This window comes from Macaca mulatta, chromosome 20 (genome assembly GCF_049350105.2).
Source record: "Macaca mulatta isolate MMU2019108-1 chromosome 20, T2T-MMU8v2.0, whole genome shotgun sequence".
Lineage (NCBI taxonomy): Eukaryota > Metazoa > Chordata > Mammalia > Primates > Cercopithecidae > Macaca > Macaca mulatta.
The window spans coordinates 81,240,914-81,263,313 of record NC_133425.1 but is presented as its reverse complement, the minus strand read 5'-3'; the positions used below and the strand labels follow the sequence as shown (position 1 = coordinate 81,263,313).

General features: G+C 46.0%; 1 long non-coding RNA gene across 1 annotated transcript; it reads right to left on the bottom strand.

The window, feature by feature from the left end:
- Positions 1-8,898: 8,898 nt before the first annotated feature.
- LOC144338309 (uncharacterized) lies at positions 8,899-19,493 on the bottom strand. Its single transcript, XR_013412307.1, has 2 exons — positions 19,359-19,493; positions 8,899-10,348 (listed from the first exon to the last, which is right to left on the bottom strand). It is a non-coding gene; the product is annotated as an uncharacterized LOC144338309 (long non-coding RNA).
- Positions 19,494-22,400: the final 2,907 nt, after the last annotated feature.

Genomic DNA, 22,400 nt, shown 5'->3' with positions numbered 1-22,400 from the left:
AAGTGGCGATTTAAGGGTGTGGCACAGTCCCTCGTAATCACTGTTCACCAATCCAAGGACACTCTATCACATTTTACACTCTTAGCAACCCATTTCTATTTCTATTTAAGTTGCACTCCTTAGAACAATTTTAATCCATTTATAATTCAGTGTTTATTTTGTCCAGCATGTTGGGTTCTACATTCCTCCCTTAGGAAACTGTTATTATAATTGCCATGCCAACCATCTGGCATGTAAAGATCTGCTGAGCACACCACCTCCCAGAAGACATCCTGGGATGGTTCTTAGGGGTAGAGGTCAGGGGAGGTTGAGTAGGATTGGTGGGGAGATCTCCAGGGTCATGTTTTGAAATGCATTCTGTATTTGCTTTGGTAGTAACATGTGACACCCTTTGTTACTTCTCAAAAAGTTTTGCTCCAAAGATGCTGACCTTGCTGACATGGACAGTGGCCCCAGCGGGGAACTAGGCTCCTTCCTGCAAATTCCAGGCTAGGCTGAGCGTGACCAACCCAGGAGAATGTGCTTCCTCTGGGTCACGCGACCAAACAAGGGTGACTATGGGACGGGAATAACATGTTTCACAAAAGTTCCCAAGTTCTCGACAAACAGGTTATAATTTTTCTTACATTGGAGTTGAACAAATATCCCTATAAACATAGACACAAACGTCCTCATCAAAATATGAGCAACTCAAAAGCCTGTACAGTAAGGCTAGTACACCATCACCAAATAGCATTTATTCCTGGAATGCAAATTTAAATCAACACTAAAAAAATCCATCAATGTAATCCACTATACTAACAGACTAAAGAATAAAAACCACATTATTGTCTCAATCAATGTAGAAAATGCAATTGTCTAAATCCAACATTCATTCATGATTAAAAAAAAAAAAAGAAAAGAAAAACAAAACTTTCAGCAAACTAGAAATATAAAGAAACTTCTCCAACCCAGTAAAGGACACCTACAAAAAGGTTACAACTAACCTTACACTAAATGTTGAAAAGCAGAATGCTTTCCCTGAAGTCCAAGAACAAGGCAGCGAGATGTCCGCCCTCACCCTAGAGAAGTGAAAACTTATGCCTACCCAAAACCCTGTACATAAAACTTACAGCAACTTTATTCATAATCACTAAAAGTCAAAAACAACCCAAATGCCCTTCAGTGGGAACAGATAAACAAACTGTGGTACATCCATCAAATGGAATACCACCAGCAAACAGAACAAACTATTGACACGGGCAACAATATGGATGAATCTGAAATACCGTAAGCTAAGTGAAAGAAGCCAGACACAAAAGATTACATAATGTACAATTCCATGTTTATGACATTCTCGAAATGGCAAAACTACAGGGAGAGAGATCAGCCCAGGCTACCATGCAGTAGGTGTGGAGGGAGGCCTGACTGCAGAGGAGCTGCCCCAGGAGCTCTGGGAGGTGGAACTGTATCCTAATGCATCTCCACTAAGGCATGCAGCGCTGTGAATGTGTCGAAACTTAAAGAACTGCTCACCAAAACACAAGTGAATTTTACTACATGTAAATTTTGGAATAAATTTTATAAAAGCTAGCAAAACACACACAAACATTTCCTGGCCATCCTCCTATGTGTGTAGTCTTACAGATAAACTTGAGAATAATGTGTTAGGAAGAAAGAAAGAGAAATAAAAAGAGACAGAGAGAGAGAGAAAGGGAAAGAGGTGAAGAAAGAAAGAGAAACAGAGAAAGAAGAAAGAAAGAAAGAAAGAAAGAAAGAAAGAAAGAAAGAAAGAAAGAAAGAAAGAAAGAAAGAAAGAGAGGAGGGGAGCGGAGGGGAGGGGAGGGGAGAGGAGGGGAAGGGATAGGAGAGAGAGGAGAGCAGAGGCAGCAGAGGGAGAGGGAGAAAGAGAAAGGAAAGAAAGAAAGAGGAGGGAAGAGGAGGGGAGGGGAGAGGAGAGGAGGGGAGAGATGGGAAGGGGAGGGGAAGGGATAGGAGAGGAGAGGACAGCAGAGGCAGCAGAGGGAGAGGGAGAAAGAGAAAGAGAGGAAAAAAAAGAAAGAAAGAAAGAAAGAAAGAAAGAAAGAAAGAAAGAAAGAAAGAAAGAAAGAAAGAAAGAAAGAAAGAAAGAAAGAAAGGAAAGAAAGAAAGAAAGAAAGGAAGGGAAGGGAACGGAAAGGAAAGGAAGTTAGTTCACTGGTAATGTTCTGAAAACGGCATTACATTGATAGATAATTTATGGGGAATTGACATCTTTTCAATGTAAATCTTTCTTCCCAAGAACAAGTCATCTTTTGTGCTCCTTAATGGAGTGTCTTCAATTTTTTTCACTTTGGGTCCAGCACATACTTTCCATGAAATTTTCCCAAGTTGTTTTTGTTGCTATTGTGAATGAACTCTTTTTTCTATTACAATTTTTGAATTCTCATTATTAGTATGTACAGATTACTGAGTTCCTATTCTGCAACTGGCTGCCTCATTGGCCTCCCTTGTTGTCATTAATATCAGTTATTAATTAATATGATGTTACATAGGCTGACATCATCCACAAATAGCAACTGTCTTTTTCTACTGTTTATATGTCAACTTCCCCTTTCTAATGACGATGACTAACACTTTGAAAACAATGGCAAGTAATCTCACTTTTATTTTCTAAGTTTCACCCACATGTAGGAGATAAAACAGCTGTTCAGCTTTTTGCCCTCAATCATCATTTTCTCTGACCTAAAGGATAGTGAGCCCTGTATACAGTTACGTCTCTATTTCTCACAACAGTTTTTTATTGATTAAAAATTGGTGGTTCATCAGGATTGAAAATGTAAAAAAAAAAAAAAAAAAAAAAAAAAAAAAAAAAAAAAAAAGATCATTCCCAAATCCCCCAGCTCTAACAAATCGATGGTCTGTGCCCTCCGCTACTCCTTGTCTGAGCTCATCTTGCACAACATTTCCTCAGGTTGTGATCACAGCCTAGGAAACGTCTGTTCAAAGGCGGAAAGCACTCCCTGGATTTTACATCCAAACTCCAGGACCGAGGCAGCCACCTGGGCACATTCCCGCCTTGCCATTAGAGAGGGGGTTAGGAGAGTTGATAACAGGAAAGAAAGTTATGGGCTCCACTAAAGAGCGACCGAGATGACAGGAAGGAAAGGGGCTGGGCGTGCCAGCTGGCCCTGAATTCCCTCACATTCCCCAAAGATGACAAGGCTAGCAAGGAAAAGAAGAAGCAACACAGCCCCAGAGCCTGCAACATGGCCAGTCCGGGCGGGTGATCCAGGAGAACGGCTCCAGTTTCTTCCTGTCAGCCACCAGCTGCCAGACCTCGATCAACTCCCCTTAGCAGAAAGCGCAAGTTGAACACTGAGGAGGCTTCAGTGCTAATTGCGTGTATCTATTTCTTGGGCAAAACAGGGCAACTGGGATGGGGGTTGGGCCAACAGAGCAAGAAAACTGAGAAGCAATTCCAGATTATTCAAAATCATGAAATTGCACCATCTTTGTGCTGGGAATGACCCTAGGAATGACCTAGCATAACTTCCCAATTTTTGCAGGAATCCCCTCTTAACAGCGTCTTTGAATTATTCCAGTAATAATAGAGGTGCTATCTCACAAAGCAGTTTGTTTTTCGACGGTTTAACGTTTAGCAAACTCTCTTAAATTGAAATAAAATCGGTTCCAATTCAAAACTTGAAGTGGGGCTATCATCTGTAACGAGACAGAGTACAGCTCCTCGTTCTAGCACAGAGCTTTTTCTCTTGTTTTGACATTTGGTGAATTCACTGACATTTATGAAGAATTCCTCTAACATATGGCATATTGTCATATGGATTTACATCGAGAAAAATCTATATTCTGTTCTTAAGTGGGAGTCTCATAACCACAGGTTATATCCAAAAAAAAAAAAAATCTATTGTACATTGTTTTAAATTAAAAAAAAAAATTTAAATGGTGAATAAATTTCAAGGTAGTCCAAAAGAAAATAAGGAAATTTCCAATGCAATTTTCTCACCATTCTATTACAAAACAGGAAAAAATGACTAAGGAAGGGGAAAATATTATCTTCATTTTCATTTTCTATTGCTGCTATAAAAAATTACCAAAAACTGAGTGGCTTTAAACCACACAAACGTATTATCTTACTGGAGGTCAGAATTCCAATATGAGGCTCACGGGGCTAAAATCCAGGTGTGGGCAGGGCTGGTTCCTTCTGGAAGTTCCAGTGGAGAATCTGTTTCCTTGTCTTTTCTTTTCTGGCTTCCAGAGGCTGCCTGCATTCTTTGACTCATGGCCCCTTCCTCTGTCTTCAAAGCCAGCAGTGCTACCTCCCTGACCCTGCTCCCATAGTCACATCTCACCCTGTCTCTCTCCTGCTTCCCTCTCCACAGTGAAGAGCCTTTGTGGCTATGCTGGGCCCACCTGGATAATACGGGATCATCTCCCATCTCCAGGTCACCAGATGAGAACTCTTAATTCTGTCTGCATCCTTAATTCCTCTTTGCCAGGTACATATTCACAGGTCCAGGGATTAAGAGGTGGACATCTTTAAAGGACCTTTGTTTTCCCTACCACAAGTATCTCTTCAATTGTTGATACTTGACAAAAAGATGTGATCAGAGGAAGACAAGCAAGTGTATTCCTTGTTTGTCCTCCTCTGATCACATCTGTCAACAGTGCAAGTGAGCATCTGGAGACTTGCAGGAACGTCGGTGGTGGTATTCTGGTCAGTCCCCATCTCTGCAGTCTCGCTTCAGTGCTCTGGCTTCCTTTGGCCTTGCTGTCATCACTGCCTCTCTCAGCTGCTAAGAGCTTTTCAGTGAAATGAAAAGGAAGAGGCTGATTTTTCTCAAGGGAAATGGGCAAGATTTAAAATAAATCAAGAAAGAGGGGGTTTTTGTTGTTTGTTTTGTTTTGTTGAGATGAAGTCTCGCTCTGTCACCCCGGCTGGAGTGCAGTGTTGTGATCTCGGCTCACTGCAACCTCTACCTCCCAGGTTCAAGCGAGTCTTATGCCTCAGCCTCCCTTGTAGCTGGGCTTACAGGTGCACATCACCACACCTGGTTAATTTTTTGGTTTGGAGTTTTTTTTTTTTTTTTTAGTAAACACAGGGTTTCACCATGTTGGCCAGGCTGGTATTGACCTCCTGGCCTCAGGTGATCCACCCACCTTAGGCTCCCAAAGTGTTGGGATTACAGGCATGAGCCATTGGGCCTGGCCAAGAGGGGTTTAAAAGTGTGCATTTAATATCACAGGTGAGCAGCAACTATCTGGGTCTGGTGGTGCCAGGGCAAGAAGAATTTATCAAGACAGTTGTTGGTAAAGAAAAGCAGATTTATTAGAGAAAGTATGAAAATATGTTGTAAGGGAGCAATGGGCAGGCCAGCAAGAGAGGAGCTGGCTGCAAGGAGACAAAGGCTTGCTGGAGACTTTATAGGATGGTGCTTGTGCTGTGTCCTGGAGAGAGCGACATGCAGTACTGATAACACCAAGGTTGCAGTGAGCTAACTTGCAGATGTCTGACGATAAGTTGGGTGCAGGAGGGCTATATGTCCTGGACCATGAAGAAAGGCAGGCTTGTGGCTTGCCTGCTTTTTCTTTTTGCTTTTCCTCAGTTCCACCAGTCTAACTCTGTTTCCCCAATTAGGACTCCACATTTGAAAAAGAATGGAAGCAACCGAGGCTGAATGAAGCCTTTGGAAGGAAGGCTGGGGAGACCCATGCTCCTGATCCTCCGCAGTGGAAGGAAGGACATGAGGGTGGGGGAGCTGATGGATGAGAGGCTCCCCACTCCCCTCTTGGGGCCCTTCACTTCCAGGAGAGGGTGTTGGGGTGGTCAGATCACAGAGGGAAGTGTCCACAGCGTTCACTCTCCTTCCTGGTGCGTGTGAATCAGACTGAACTGATGCTGACTTCTAGAAAACCCTACAGACCAAAGCTGAGAAAACCCTCTTTTAAAAATTGTAAGTAGCTTCAGTCTAGAAAAGGGGTATCGTTCAAACTCGTTAGATGAGAACCCAGAGCCTCAGAAAGAGCAGATTTGTCACAGAAGAAAGCAACAGGGACCACAAGGCACCCTGAGGCTGCTGTGGGGCATCCTGAGGACAGCTGACCCCAGCCCTGTGTCCTGTCCATGGGTCTTAAGTGGCAGTTCTAGAAGTGGCAGTTCAAACTCATGCTGTTCAAGGGTCAACTGTATGAAAATATGAGTTTTAGGCCTGGTGCAGTGGCTCACAGGTGTAATCCCAGGATTTTGGGAGGCCAAGTTGGGTGGGTCGCTTGAGCCCAGGAGTTCAAGACCAGCCTGTGCAACATGGCAAAACCCTGTCTCTTAAAAAAAAAAAAAAAAAAAAAAAGGAAAAAAAATAAAATATGGGTTTTAAGCTGGGTGCAGTGGCTCATGAGTGTAATCCCAGCACTTTGGGAGGCTGAGGTGGGTGGGTCACCTGAGGTCAAGAGTTCGAAACCAGCCTGGCCAACACAGTGAAACCCCGTCTCTACTAAAAATACAAAAATTAGCCAGACGAGTCCCAGCTACTCGGGAGGCTGAAGCAGGAAAATTACTTGAACCCAGGAGGTGAAGGTTGCAGTGAGCCAAGAGCCACTGCACTCCAGCTTGGGTGACAGAGCAAGACTTCATCTCAAATATATATATATATATATACACACACACACACATATATATATACATACATACATATATATACACACACACATATTTATATATGGGTTTTAGGGTGATAAGAATATAAGTGCCTTTTTGCCTTTTTTTTTTTTTTTGGCATTGTTACATTGTTTTTTCAGCTACATTTGGTGTTACCGTTTTTCCAAAAAGAAGGTGTATCTTACTTTTTCTAGTAAAATCAGAATAGACTAAAAATAGAACCACACATAAATAGTCAGTGGATTTTCTGCAAAGATGACAAGATGACAGACAATTCAATGAGGAAAGAATCCTCTTTTCAGCTGATGATATTAGATGTGATATTGAGTATCCATATAGGAAAAAAGTAAATCGCAACTCTTCTATTGTATACAAAAGTTAACTCAGAATAGGTCTAAGACATAAATTTAAGAGCTACAATTATAAAACTTATAGAAAAAAAAAACAGGAGAAAAATCTAAGTGACCTTGGATTAATCAAAGATTTCTTAAACAGGACATAAAAAGCACAAACTAGAATATTTAAGAAATAGGACTTCATAAATTGTTTTTAATTTTTGCACTTCAAATGCCACTGTTAAGAAAATGAAAAGGCAAGCCACAAAAAATATTTGCAAAACATATATCTGACAAAGACTGCATGCTGAACATATAAAGAGCTCTTGTTGCTCAATAAAGAAAATAAACAGCTTAATTTTTGTAATGGCCGTATGACCTAAACAGATACTTCGTGGAAGAAAATATACAGGCGGCAAGTAAGCACTTAAAACCATCATCAGTCCTCAGGCAAATGCAAATTAAAACCACAAATAAATATCCCAATATGGTCACTGGGATGGTTAAAATGTTTTAAACTGATAATACCAAGTGCTGCCAAGGATGTGGAACAACTGAAACTCTCACATGTTGATGGCAAGGATGCAAAACTATGCAGCCACTTTGGAAAGCAGATTGTCAGTTCCTTAGAAAGTTAAACATAAACTTATCCTGTGACCCAGGAATTCCACTTATAAGTACTCTCACCTCCCACCAAAAAAAAAAAAAAAACCAGAAAACAAGAAAACATATGTCCGCATTAACACCTATTAACATGTGTTTGTTTGGGTTTTTTGTCAGTCATTCTCTTTTTGTATTTCTTTTATTTTACTTTCAATAGTTTTACGGGAACAGGTGGCCTTTGATTACATGAACAAGTTCTTCAGTGGTGATTTCTGACATTTTGGTGCACTCATCACCCTAGCAGTGTACACTGCACCCAATGTGTGGTCTTTTATGCCTCACCCCGCTTCCACCCTTCCCCACCAAGTCATTCTTACGCTTTTTCATTCTCATGGCTTAGCTCCCACTTACAAGTGAGAATATACAATATTTGGTTTTCTGTTTCTGAATTACTTCACTTAGAATAATGGCCTCCAACTCCATTCAAGTTGCTGCAAAAACCATTATTTCATACTGTTTTATGGCTGAGTAGTATCTCCATGGCGTATATATACACCACATTTTCTTTATCCACTCGTTGGTTGGTGGGCATTTAGGTTGGGTCTGTATTTTTGCCATTGCAAATTGTGCTGCTATAAACATACATATGCAAGTGTCTTTTTCACATAATGACTTCTTTTCCTCTGGGTAGATACCTAGTAGTGGGGTTGCTGCATCTAACGGTAGTTCTACTTTCAGTTCTTTAAGGAATCACCATACTGTTTTCCATAGTGAACACATGTTAGCATGTTTATAGAAGCTTTGTTCATAATGGCCAAGGGAAATAACCTCGCTATCACCTGGCAAGTGAATAAGCGCACTGTGGCTGTATTGGTCCCTTTTCATACTGCTATAAAGAACTGCCAAGCCTGGGTAATTCATAAAGGAAAAAGATTTAATTGACTCACAGTTCAGCATGGCTGGGGAGGCTTTGGGGAACTTACAGTCATGGTGGAAGGTGAAGAGGAGGCAAGACATTCTTCACATGACAGCAGGAAGGAGAAGTGCCGAGAGAAGGCGGAAGAGCCCCTTATAAAACTATGAGATCTCATGAGAATTCACTCACTACCGTGAAAACAGCACGGGGTAAACCGTCCCCATAATTTCTCAGTTACCTCCACCTGGCCTCTCCCTTGATATGTGGGGATTAAGGGGATTACAATTCAAGGTGAGATTTGGGTGGGGACACAAAGCCAAATCATATCAGTGGCATGTCCATACCCTGGAATACCACACAGAAATAAAGGGAACGGACTACTTACACAAACGTCAATATAACAATACAGATGGCTCTTCAAAGCATTATATTAAGTGTGGAAAAAAAAAAAAAGAAGAGACTAAATACTGTAAGATTCCATTTGGCTGCAATTCTTAAAACGGGCAAACCAATGATGCAAAGCAGATCTGTGTTTGCAGGGCGCTGGGTCAGAGCGTGGGTTCATTACAAAGGGGAATGACAGGACCTTCTGGAATGATGGGAATATTCTAGGTCATTACTGTGGTGGTTACAAAACTTACCAAATTGTACATCTAAAATTAGTGGGTTCTGGCTGATCGCGGTGGCTCATGCCTGTCATCCTAGCACTTTGGGTGGCCAAGGAGGGCAGATCACCTGAAGTCAGGAGTTTGAGACCAGCCTGGCCAACATAGTGAAACCCTGTTTCTACTAAAAATACAAAAATTAGCCAGGCACGGTGTTGCATGCCTGTAATCCCAGCTACCGAGGAGGCTGAGGCAGAAGAATCACTGGAACCCGGGAGGCAGAGGCTGCAGTGAGCTGAGATCGAGCCACTGCACTCCAGTCTGGGTGACAGAGCGAGACTCTGTCTCAAATAAATAAAAAAATAAAATTGGTGGGCTTTATTGTACATAAGTTATGGCTTGGCAAAGCTGACCCCCCAAAAATCACCATGCAGTGGAAGCCACTGACATGCCTATAACCAAGGTCAAGTCCATATCCTGTGGCCACCAGGAGGCTGCCAGTGGGGAAGTAAGATTTCAGTTTCGTTTTCCCAGAGGATTCCTCTAAATCTAGGTGAGCAAAAGCAAAACATGCCGCAGAAACTTTACAGTTTTCCTGACACCTCCTCCCCACCCCCATGCCCCAGCCAGCTCGTGGCAGCTCTCTCCTCATGAGCGTCTCAGTTTCTCTTCTTCCGAGAGGGATCTGACCACGTGGTCAAAGGCGTGTTGGTTCTCAGCGGCCACATCAGCGTGTACTTTCCAAGCTGCATTCTCCAATGAGCAGCCAGGACCTGCAGCCTGGGCCATCTGTGTCTGCTCCCGTGAATGCTGACCTGCATCCTTTGCTTCCAGGTGGCACATGACCGAAAAGTGTATCCAGGGCAGACATGGCAAGAGCAGGGTTCTCCATGGGTGGCATCCGCGGGTGGGAAGGGAACATCACAGCCAGGAGCACAGCTCAGACCGCAGCTTCCAGGAAGCCACTGCTACCCTTGGAAATAGCACAGTGGACCCCAAGACAGGGCCTGTCACTGTCCCCAATTCCTCCTCCCTCAAGACAGAGCTGCCCCGTTACCCAGTCTAACAGGAGCGTGTGTGGCCGTCCCTCCACTGCCAAACCAATGAACATTTTCAGGATTTCTTTGCTTTTCTCTACACCAGGTGAGTCTTCATCCCTTTGCTTCCTTGAACACACAGACTGGACTCTCCTTATCCATCTCTCCTGCTCCAACGTCTGTTCCTCACTTCCGCAGCAGCCAGGCCCCAGTCTCACCTGGAGAGGCAGAAGTCCACCAAGACAGCAAGGCCCACCTGGCTCTCTCTCTTTTTTTTTTTTTTTTTTTTTTTTTTGCTTTTGTTTTCTTTTGTTTTTTTGTTTTTGGGGATTTTTTTTTGAGACGGAGTCTTGCTCTGTCGCTAAGGTTAGAGTCCAGTGGCGCGATCCCGGCTCACTGCAACCTCCACCTCCTGCGTTCAAGTGATTCCCCTGCCTCAGCCTCCTGAATAGCTGGGACTACAGCCACCTGCCACCACACCTGGCTGATTTTGTATTTTAGTAGAGATGAGGTTTCACCGTGTTGGCCAGGATGGTCTTGATCTCCTGACCTCATGATCCGCCCGCCTCGGCCACCCAAAGTGCTGAGATTATAGGCATGAGCCACCGCGCCCGGCCTCACCTGGCTATTTTGTGCTTTGCCCACCCATAGATCCCATGGAAGGCCGGAAGGAGCCCATGTGGGGCCAAGCCCCCAAGAGACAGCTCCCAGCCGGCGAGATGCCCACCTCTGTAGTGAGAGTCGAGTGGGTGAGGAATGCAAACATGAGAGCACTCCACATAGACAAGGTAACGTCAGGTCCCAGAGCCCAGATATGAGCCCTTTCCATTTTCTAAACTCACCCAAAGGCTAGCTGGCCACATTGTGCACCACTAGTTGCAGCTCAAGAAAATTAAACATGGGGCTTTTCCACTGCAGAAATTCCCAGTCAAAGGAGGAGCTTTCCTGCCGAGCCCGAGTGGAGGTGAATGAGACTCACGTCCTCCCAGCTTCAGCCACTCCTCGGAGCCCCATCAGGCCCTCTCCTCCCGGGCACTGTGGGCACTGGGGGCTGGGTCATTCTCTGTGGCAGGGCTGCCCTGGGCACTGTAAGATGATGAGCAAGATCCTGGCCTCGACCCACCAGATGCCAGTAGCAACCCCCAGCTGTGACAACCAAAAACACACCCAGACATTGGCGAGTGTCCCCCGTGGGGTGCTATCACCTCCTATTGAAAACCACTGAATTACATTTCTTCCTTTTACTTCGGTCTCCTTTAAATCTTTTTCCTTCTGCTCCCTGCAGCCTCTGCTCCCCAACCTTCCAGCCTGTCCCCATGCTGCAGTCCCCCTTGGCGTGTTCTGCAGCCTGCAAACCCGAAGAGGAGGGCTCCCCTCGACAGCAGCAGAGGCGAGAGTCCTCCCACGTGAGCGCCCCCAAGGCAGGGTCCTAAGGAAGCCTGGTGGTGTCTAACACAATGGAGTGCTGCTGTCCTTGGGGAGGTGGCAGTCCAGCAGAGAATGGCACTGGCCTGCCACCTGCCTGCTCTGTGTCACCCACATTTCCTCAGCACCAGCTGGGGGCCTTCCAGCTCAGGGGGCACCCACCCCTCTCCCACTGATCCTCAGGCACTCCACAAGGTCTGAGCAGCAAAGGCCCAACACACCAGAAATTTCTAGGAAGGCCTTTTCCTGACACATCCTTAGGTAGCAGAGTCGTTGGATGCAAAAGGAACTGATATGAAAGGAAACCGAATATCAGGCACCACTTCCCATCAGAGGGACATCCCAGGCAGGGAACTGGGGAGTCCCTTGTGCTGCCTGAGTCACAAGCGTAGCCCATAAAAGGCCTTGAGGACACACCTGTCAGAGCAGCCCACAACACAGACAGAAACTTGGCCTGCAAATCTCTCGGTCCCTGGTATTTTCCCATTGTCTATTTTCATGGGGAAGGACAAATCAGAATGGATCCTAATCCCCAGGTCTGAACGGGAAGTCACTTTTGGGCTGGCTTGCTATTCTCCTGTCTCAGTGGACCTGCTACAGACTGGGGTTTCTTGACTTATGTGCCCGTGAACCACTGCCTGTCTGACGTGCGGGAGACGTGCACTGTGTACGTCTGCGATGCTGATGGCACCTCGCCCTCCAGCTTGAGGTTGTGGGTAGTGAGTGCTGTGTTCAGACAGTGGTTCCAAGTGGAAGATCAGGTCTTGGACAAACAGCCTGAGGGCCTGGACGTTCATGCCCCCTCCCCTCCTGCTCCTTGACATTGCCACCTGAGATCATATTAGAGCTCAGGACAGCCGTGGAGGAAGCAGGAGGCCATTTACCTGGGTTCACTGAGAACATTCTAGATGTCCGGTGTGTCCCTGAGCTCCTTCACTCCCACCTCCGATGTGGCCACCCTCAGTCCACAGCGGGAGGTCCCACCCACTCTGCAGAAAAGGAAGGGGAACTTCTTCCCACAGAGGCCTGGCAAACACCAAGCCTGGAGAAAAGCACTCTGCTCCTCCACGCCGGTGCCCAGCAGCTGAACACAACCGAGGGGCCCCCTCTGCAATGGGACCTTGGCCCCCAGTAAACCTGCCCGCCCTTCCTCTGTCCTAGACAACCCTCCCCCAGCCTCCAGCGGCCCCGTGGCCTTACCGCTATTTCACCGAGTAAACAGAAGGAGCAAAGGAGAAGGTGCATGGCATCCCTGAGACCCAAGCGGAGGAGCAGGGCTTGGCCGAGGGGCTGGGATCCACCTGGAAACAGGATCTTCATGGAAGGTTGCTTCCCCAACCCCAAGCTGCTCTGGTGCCAGCTCACCAGGCCTGGCACTGCCCACAGCATGACATCACGTAAAGAGACCTCAATGGTCACATAAGTGTCACCCCAAGACGGGTTGGAAAGCCCCTGGGTTTAGAGCATGATGTCGGTCTTTCTTCCTCTCTTATTGGACAAATGCATGCCCAGGAAGGGGAAGGAAAGGATGAAAGGAGAGACATTGAGGAAAATTCAACCAACCTTCGTCTCTAGGATCCAGGAAGACAGCAATGAGGAAGAAAATGGAGTTTCTAACACAACCGGGGAGTGAGATGTCAAACACAGGTGCAGGATGACAAGTCGTGTCCTTCTATGAAGGGCAGGAACAAGAGAGAAAGTGGAGGAGGGAAAGTGGAAGATGGAGAGAGAAAAGAGAGGAAAGAGAGACGGAGAGGGAGAGGGAGACAGAATCAAGTTAAGGACTCTGAGATGGGGAGGGTATCCTGGAATCTCCAGGTGGGTCCAATGTACCCACAGCGTCCTTATAAGAGAGAGGCAGGGCCGGGTGCGGTGGCTCATGCCTGCAATCCCAGCACTTTGGGAGGCCAAGACGGGCAGATCACGAGGTCAGGAGGTTGAGATCATTCTGGCTAACGTGGTGAAACCCCGTCTCTACTAAAAATACAAAAAATTATCCGGCCGTGGAGGTGGGTAACTGCAGTCCCAGCTACTCGGGAGGCTGAGGCAGGAGAATGGCATGAACCCGGGAGGCAGAGCTTGCAGTGAGCCGAGATTGCACCACTGCACTCCAGCCAGGGCGACAGAGTGAGACTCCGTCTCAAAAAAAAAAAAAAAAAAAAAAAAAAAGAGAGAGAGAGAGAGAGCAAGGCATGAAAGCTAGAATCAGAGATGTGACGAGGATTCAGAGGGGGTCGTGGAGTTACCACATGGCTGGCTTTGGAACTGGAGGGAGGGCCACAAGCCAAGGAATACAGGCGGCCTCTAGAAGCTGGGGAAGGCAGGAACAGAAAGCATGCCCACTTACTGGGCTTGCATTTGTCCCATTACAGAAGAAGAAAGACTGATGTCACGCTCTCCTTGACAGCTGCCAGAAGGAACCAGCCATGCCGACACCTCTATCTTAGCTCAGTGAGACCCCTGCTGGACTTCTGACCACCAGAAACGGATAAGAGGATAAAAGTGTGTTGCTTTAAGCCACAATATTTGTGGTCGTTGCAGGACCTTAAATGCCTCTTGTCTCAATCCATTCCCTGAATGACAAAAAATTAAAGAAGGAAAATCAGGTACGGCCAGGCGCGGTGGCTCACGCCTGTAATCCCAGCACTTTGGGAGGCTAAGCCGAGTGGATCACCTGAGGTCAGGAGTGAGACCAGCCTGACCATCATGGTGAAACCCCATCTCTACCAAAAATACAAAACATTAGCTGGGCCTTGTGGCACATGCCTGTAATCCCAGCTACTTGGGAGGCTGAGGTAGGAGAATCACTTGAACCGGGGAGGTGGAGGTTGCAGTGAGCCAAGATTGCACAACTGCACTCCAGCCTGGGCCACAGAGTGAGTCTCTGAAAAGAAAAAAAAAAAAAAGAAAGAGAAAAGAGAAAAACAGGTGGTATCTCAAGGCAGCACCTGTAGGGGCCACATGAAATGCACAGGTAGAAAGCACATGGACAGCTGGCAGGTCTTGTCATTCCCAGCAGGGATTCAGCAAGAAACATCTCAGGCTGCTGGGACAGAAACATCCGGAACCAAAAGAAACACAGAAGATCTCCCAGCCCCGAAGACAAGAGCCATTTATCACATATACCACCTTGTGTCTGTTATGACCAACAGACCCACAAGAAAAGATGAAGTTTGGGGAACAGGTCAGCGCCCATGGATAATTGTTGTAGGTTTAGTAGGAGTCACACTTCATAGCTGTTGGAGTATTTCCTGATAGACTCTCTGTCAGGAGGAGTTCTACACCCAATAAACAATTAGGAAACATTTCAATTTAACCACAAGAGATTCTGAGTTTCTGTGACTTATGAGCCAGGCCCTAGGTGCTTTATAAAGACACCTGTTGGCCAGGGGCGGTGGCTCAAACCTATAATCCCAGCACTTTGGTAGGCCCAGGAGAGTGGATCACTTGAGGTCGGGAGTTTGAGACCAGCTTGGGCAACAGGGTGAAACCCCATCTCTACTAAAAATGCAAAAATTTGTGAGGTATGGTAGCGCACACCTGTGGTCCCAGCTACAGCTACTTGGGAGGCTGAGGCAGAAGAATTGCTTGAACCAGAGAGGTGGAGGTTGCAGTGAGCCGAGATCCTACCACTACACTCCAGCCTAGGCAACTATAGGAAGACTCCATCTCAAAACAAAACAAAATAAAACAAAACAAAAACACCTGTTGTTTGGTTTAGGGCCAGCCAGGTAATCTAGGCTGATCTCATCTCGAGATCCTTGACTTAGTTACATCTGCAAAGACAAATCACACTCTGGTCTGGGGGTTCGAACACAGGCATCTCTTTGGGAGGCCACCATTCAGCCCACTGTGGGCGGACCTGTACCTGGCAACAGGGCCAGGCTCCTCAGCACCCCAGATTTCCCCCTACTTCCCCCTCGGAATGAGCTTTCCATACCCTCAAGTGCCCCCCACAGAGGGGGTTTCAGGGGCAGTTCCAGCCTGGAGACCTAAGACAGGTGCTCCCATTTCCTGCCGGCCCACCCCAGGACCTCCTTTCTGCACACGGAGAAGGGCAGTGAGATCTTAGGTGAGACGCAAGGGCAGAAGGGAGACTCAACACCAGTGTGGAGGTCAGCAGAGCCTATCACATCTCTGAAACCTGCTTCTTCCTCCTGGCAACAGGGTGACAGCAAAGCCTGGCATGGCTGTCCTGTGTGAGAGGAGGATAAGCCTGGCGACTGTCATGATGTCACAGCTCCTGTAGACGTGGGCTATGCCTGTACGCCTGCCAAGAGCAACCCTGGAATTCAGGGGACATCAGGACCGGCTTGGTGGGGATATGCCTCCTCTACTTTGGACCCGTTAGAATCATTTTTCTCATCTGGTAAACAGAGCATCAGTACTTACCTCACCTGGGGACTAAATGGGATGTTTGGGAAGCCAATACCTGGCCCATAACCCACACTGACTCGATCGATTTTCAAAATTCTCTCTCCATAGTGTGGATTTCTTCTACCTCAAAGGCACAGGTTGTGTGCTTATTTTAGTACAGCATACATGGATAAGATAAATAACACATATACCTTAGAGAGAGAAATTATATCATACTTCAGGGGTCCATTTATCATGGCCAAAAAACCTTCAGCAAATGTGGAACTTACACCTTGAGGACAAAGAAAGACTTTCTCTCATCCTTAACAAAGGCTGCCAGTGAATGTCTGTGCCATGCAAAGTATTTCCACAGTCATGTTTTATTTCATTGCAAATGATTGAAAGTATTGTGTTAGGATAATACATTCCTCAGTCCAGTAAATCAGACCGGCAACCTACATACGTCTCGCTGTGCAACCTACACACGTCTCGATGTGCAACCACGGCAGAGTTTCCCCTTCGCCCTCAGGGTCTTCTTTGTCCTGCACACGACACTTGACATCTGGCAACCTTGCAAGAACCAAGTGACGGTGCTGGTGTCTCCCTACTTCTAAACATCTGCAAACTTCATTTTCTTCTTAGACAAGCAGAAATATAAGTGGAAGGTCAAGTATTTTATTCTCTGACTCTAATGGGTCACCTGCCCCCTCTGGAGTGAGAGAGTTTGGAATCCTCCCATCCTGGGACACACTGGAGGAAGAGGTGGTTAGGGGGTGACAAGGTGGTCACTTCAGTGTGAGATCATCATCTGCTACAATTCAGGATACCAGGAAGGAGCACTGGTTGGCAGAGTCACAAGCATAGAGGGGACACACATGGTCTCTTGGCGCTGGGATACTCCTAGAAAACTCAGGGGCTTTTAGGAATTCCTATAGGGTGTTAGAGCAGTGTGCTGTCACAGAAAGGAGCAAAATCAGGAGTCCTAGGGTCAAGCCCTGACTCTGCTAGAAACTGGCCCATGTCATCAAGGTAGATTGCTGCAACAATGACTCCCTCCCGGCAACATGACTCGTGCTTCCCCGTATTCTCGCCCCCTGGTCATGTGGCTTTGCTGCCCCTCCCATCAACAAATGAGGTCTAGACCAGGCACGGCAGCTCATGCCTATAATCCCAGTTCTTCTGGAGGCCAATGCGTGTGGCTCACCTGAGGTCAGGAGTTCAAGACCAGCCTGGCCATCACGGCAAAACCCTGTCTCTACAAAAAATACAAAAATCAGCCGGGCATGTAGTACATGCCTGTAATCCTAGCTACTTGGGAGGTTGGGGCAGGAGAATCACTTGAACCCAGGAGGTAGAGGTTGTAGAGAGCCGAGATCCTGCCATTGCATTCCAGTCTGGACAACAAGAGCGAAACTCTTTTGAAAGAATGAAAGAAAGAGAAAGAAAGAAAGAAAGAAAGAAAGAAAGAAAGAAAGAAAGAAAGAAAGAAAGAAAGAAAGAAAGAAAGAAAGAAAGAAAGAAAGAAAGAAAGAAGGAAGGAAGGAAGGAAGGAAGGAAGGAAGGAAGGAAGGAAGGAAGGAAGGAAGGAAGGAAGGAGAGAGAGAGAGAGAGAGAGAAAGAAAGAGAGAAAGGAAGGAAGAGAGGAGGAGAGGAGAGGAGAGGTGAAGAAAAGTCTAGACCAGGTGCCGTGGCTCATGCCTGTAATCCCAACACTTCGGGAGGCCAAGGTGGGAGGCTCACCTGAGGTCAGGAGTTCAAGAACAGCCTGGCCAACATGGCAAAACCCTGTCTCTACAAAAAATACAAAAATCAGCTGGGCGTGATGGCAGGCACCTATAGTCCCAGCTACTTGGTAGACTGAGGCAGGAGAATAGCTTGAACCCAGGAGGCAGAGGCTGCTGTGAGTGGAGATGGTGTTGCTGCACTCCAGCCTGAGCAAGAGAGCAAGACTTTTTCTCAAAATAAATAAATAAACAAATAGGTAGATAGATGATTGATAGAGAGAGAGAGAGAGAGAGAGAGAGAGAGAGAGAGATGATAGATAGATAGATAAGGTCTATTTCCTCATTTCCCCCACTCCTTGCGCCTCTGGAGTAGCCTGTGACATGTTTTGACCAATAGAATGGAGTGGAAATGACCTGCAACTTCCAAAGCTGGAGAGCTCCTACTTTCATACATTCTCAGCATCATTTGAAGATGCTGAGATGAAAGCTTCTCATGGCTCCTGCCACACAAGTGAGCCCAGGTAAGATCAGCTGAAGAATCACCCAGTCAACCCACAGAATCTTGAAGAATAATTCATCATTGCTGTTTTAAGCCATGAAGTTTCAGGGTCATTTGTTATGCAGCAATGCTGACTGATACATCTTCCCAGTCTGTTTATTCCTCTTCTGCACATCTCAGTTTCTTCATCTAAAACATGAGTTTGAATTAGATGATCTCTAGGTTCCTAAAGCTCTGAAGCTCAGTCATGAGGAAAGGAGATAAATGTTTGCCACATCAATAAACAAAAAGATAGAAAAGATGCTAAGTCAAAGAGAGCAGTGCCTGGGAATGAGCATTGTCTCCTCTTGGCTGAAATCGGTCCCCTTCCATAGATGCTGCCAAGGAGGGCATAAAGTTTACCCCAGCTGCACACATGGAAGCATTGCACCCCATAGGATGTGGTGCAAGAGATAAGTGATCTCAGACATTAGCCACACAGTCCTACAGCCCTGCACTCATATCCTACCTCCACTGTGCCAGCCTTGTACCCTGACACAAAAGTCCCTTTGATCCTGAGCCTGCAGCCTCCTTTGCACAGTGCAGATAGAAGTATCCACCTCAAAGAGCTGTCACAAGGATTAAATGAGATGTATGAAGTAGCTGGTGCCTGGCAGGCATTGAAAGTGGCAGTTACAGTCTTTCCACTTCAACCCACAGGTGCCTGGAGATGACCACCTCCAACAGGCAGGAGGAAGAACTGTGATGGAACAAGCAGACAAGGAGTCAAGGTGCTTTCTATCATCCCTGCAACTTCAATGACTAGTATCATTAAGTACAGGAAGTCTTCATGCAAACTCTATGCGTGCTTATGGAGGCAAGACTGTCAGAGGGTGCCACCCCTACCCCCCGCACCTACACGGACTGGTACAAACATTGTAGTAAGCCATGATGCACGACTCCAGCGTTGGTTGTACCTTCCTCAGGGCCATAAGCCAGTGAACCTCGAGCTCCCCATTTTAGGTAAAGGGTACTTTCAAAGCAGCAGTCCTGGGTCACTGCTACTTCCCAGTGGTAGGGTCATTCTATTTTCTTCTAGCCCTTGTCTAAACTCTTAACTTCCCCATTAGAGGATCTCATTGAGTTGAACTCTCATTTCAGGCTCATTTCCAGAAGGATTTAGACTCGCAGTTCTTCAAGTCTCTCTCACTAGAGTGAATATCTAATGGCTTCCATGATGCTTACCTTGGCTGTCTGTGTGCGGGAATCATGCATCAGCTCTAAGCGCTCCCTGCTGCATTTGACTTCCAAATTATAGCTGCCATTAGGGCCTGAAGTCCCAGTCTCTCAACCTAAATGTCTGCATGTTGTGAAATCGAGGGTATAAAGGGATGTTCAGAAAATAGCTTCTCCAACAGGGCTTCCTTCCTGTGGCCAATTTCATGTAGACATGTCACAATTGCAGGGGGGCAAAAAATGAGAGGTTAAAAAAATACGCTGGATTTGCTGAAAAAGTTATTTCTTGTAAAAGCTTCTCCCTTCCACTCAGGGAGAAAACAAACAAGCAGATTCCCCTTTGGTTTCCTAAATTTGTGAAGCTTAAGAAAACCCTCGCTTCAGCAAGAATCCTGTGACTAAGCCTGCAAGCCCCTGTCCAGCCCAGAGTCCATCAAACCAAACCCCAGGTTCTCACCCCTGGCTACATTCAGGACCTGTCCAGTCAGTTCTGTTTGAACACTTCCCATGACCTCAAAAAAAAAAAAAAAAGAAAAAGAAAAAAAATGCAGTGGAATGGGATCCCTGCTGAGCTAGGCTGAGATTCAGGCAGATCTTCCATTTGTATTCAGTTAACTTGTTCCTGAATACAGCCTTTACAAAGTATTTTAGTTCACGTCACTCATGGCACCCCTCTGTTAGTTGTTTTCTGAAATGTCATTGTTTCATTATCACCCTTGAGTGACAGTTTAGCTGGATTTATTTGTTTTTTAGTTTTTTGCTTGTTTGTTTCTTTTTGAGATGAAGTTTCGCTCTTGTCACCCAGGCTAAAGTGCAGTGGTGTGATCTCAGCTCACTGCAACCTCCGCCTCCTGGGTTCAAGCAATTCTCCTGCCTCAGCCTCCTGAGTAGCTGGGATTACAGGCGCCCACCACCACGCCCGGCTAATTTTTGATAGAGATGGGGTTTTCCTGTGTTGGCCAGGCTGGTCTCAAACTCCTGACCTCAAGTGATCCACCCACCTCAGCCTCCCAAAGTGCTGGGATTACAGGTGTGAGTCACCGCACCTGGCCTTAGCTGGGTTTAGATTCCAGCTTCACAGTTATTTTTGTGGCTCTCTTTGGAGATGTTCTTCTACTGTCTTTTGCATCTTACTGCCAGTAAGAATCCATGGGACACTGATCTGTGTCCCACTGGGGAGGGCTTTTCTCTCTGGCTGCTTGCAGACATTTCTTTGTCTCTGGTGTTCTGCAGTTTTGCTGCAATGCATCTAACTGTAGGTCTGTTTTTATTTGTCCTGCTTTGTCCTTGCTGGTTGGAAAAGTCATGTTCTTCATCACTTCTGGACCTTTGCGGATGTTCTCTCTCAGCGCTGTCCTGTCTGTCCCGGAACCCTGATGAAACCTATGCTGGACTCCAAGACGCTGTAAACTCTTTTTAATGAGATTTTGCACCAAGTTTTTCATTCAGCTATTGTCTTATTCCTACAATTGTTTATTTTCTTATACCTTTAGTTTCGTTTGTGTATTTAATCATTTAAACATACTTATCATCTATCAGATTGCCTGATTATGTAAAGTTATTAAGGCTCTAATCCTGTAGTATGTTGTCTGTAATCAATTGGCTTATGATTATTGGAGACGATTACTGCATTAAGGTCTACCAAGAGAATTCACACAATTCTTGCTTTAGCTAAACATTTTCCATTATTCTCATGTTGTGAATAAGACAACTTAACGGTGATCAATATTTTAAAATAATTATAAACTTAGAGGGAAAATAATCTCCTTCAGTTTATGGAGATAGTCATGTCACAGAGAAAGAAAAGGAAAATTATTCAACAACCAAATTCAAATGATGGAATAAATTTGAGCGATCATCTAATCCTTTACTTCTGTAAGGATCACAGGGTAAGTATTTTAGGCTCTGCAGATCATACAGTCTGTGTCACAACTCCTCAAGTCTCTGTGCCAATGCAGCCGTAGAGGCTGTGAACGAGTGAGTGCGGCTCTGTTCCTCTTTATCTTCAAAAACAGGAAAGGGACGGAATTGAGCCCACGAACCATAGTTTGCCAAACCCTGATCTAGTCCTGTGTCTTACTCAAAAGCAGGAACATTTTCCCAAAAAAATTGCTGGAAGCCTGTTTGAATACTTTCAGTGACGGAAAGCTCACCCCTTTATAAAGGCCTTGGGAAAATAGGAGTGTTAGTAACAACAGAAACAGTAGAAACCAATCTCCAAGTCCCTCAAATGATCAAGGATCATTAATGTCTATGAAAGAATTAGATTTTTCAAGGACCTTAATGTCTATGAAAGAACTAGATTTATCTCTTACATCTACAAGTCTCCAGTCCCTCTGTAGTTTACAAATGGGAAAACAGAGGCTTAATGAGGTTAAATGATGCACCCACAGTGGCACAGCCCGCTTGCAGCAGGATGGGTTTTTGGGCCCCGAGTCAATGTTTATTTCCCCACACCACCTTAACAGGCTTTCTTGGCCAAAGAGCAGGGATGGAGATGATGACGGCGGTGATGGGGCGTGTGTGGGCCGGGGAGAGGGCTGCGGTGGGAAGATGGGGAAGAAGCCACGCCCCTGGCCACTGGTTTCTTATTCGATTACTCATCTGTAGAGAGATTGGAGACACATCACCTGACCCATCCGTCGATTCTCATCTGGCATCTAAAAGCACCAGAGTCAGTGCCGGGGAAAACACTGTTTAAAAATATTCCCAGTTTAACCTCAATCCCTCAAGCTTCATCTCTCGATAGGTGCCAGTGAGACTGTATTGACACCTACATCCAAACGTTTCCAGCTCAACAGCCCGCGACCTGCTTATCTGCAGGACCCAGCCCTCCCTTTGAGGACCTTTCTAACACCGCTGGGCGCCCCAGCAGACACCTGACGGAGCAGCCCAGGCTTCCAGCCCAGGGGATGCAAAACGGTGTCTCATCACGGTCCAGAGTTGTGCTCCCCGATCACCCTCCCATGTACTCATTGTGAATCAAACAACTTAACGGTGATCAATATTTTAAAATAATTATAAACTTAAAGGGAAAATAATCTCCTTCAG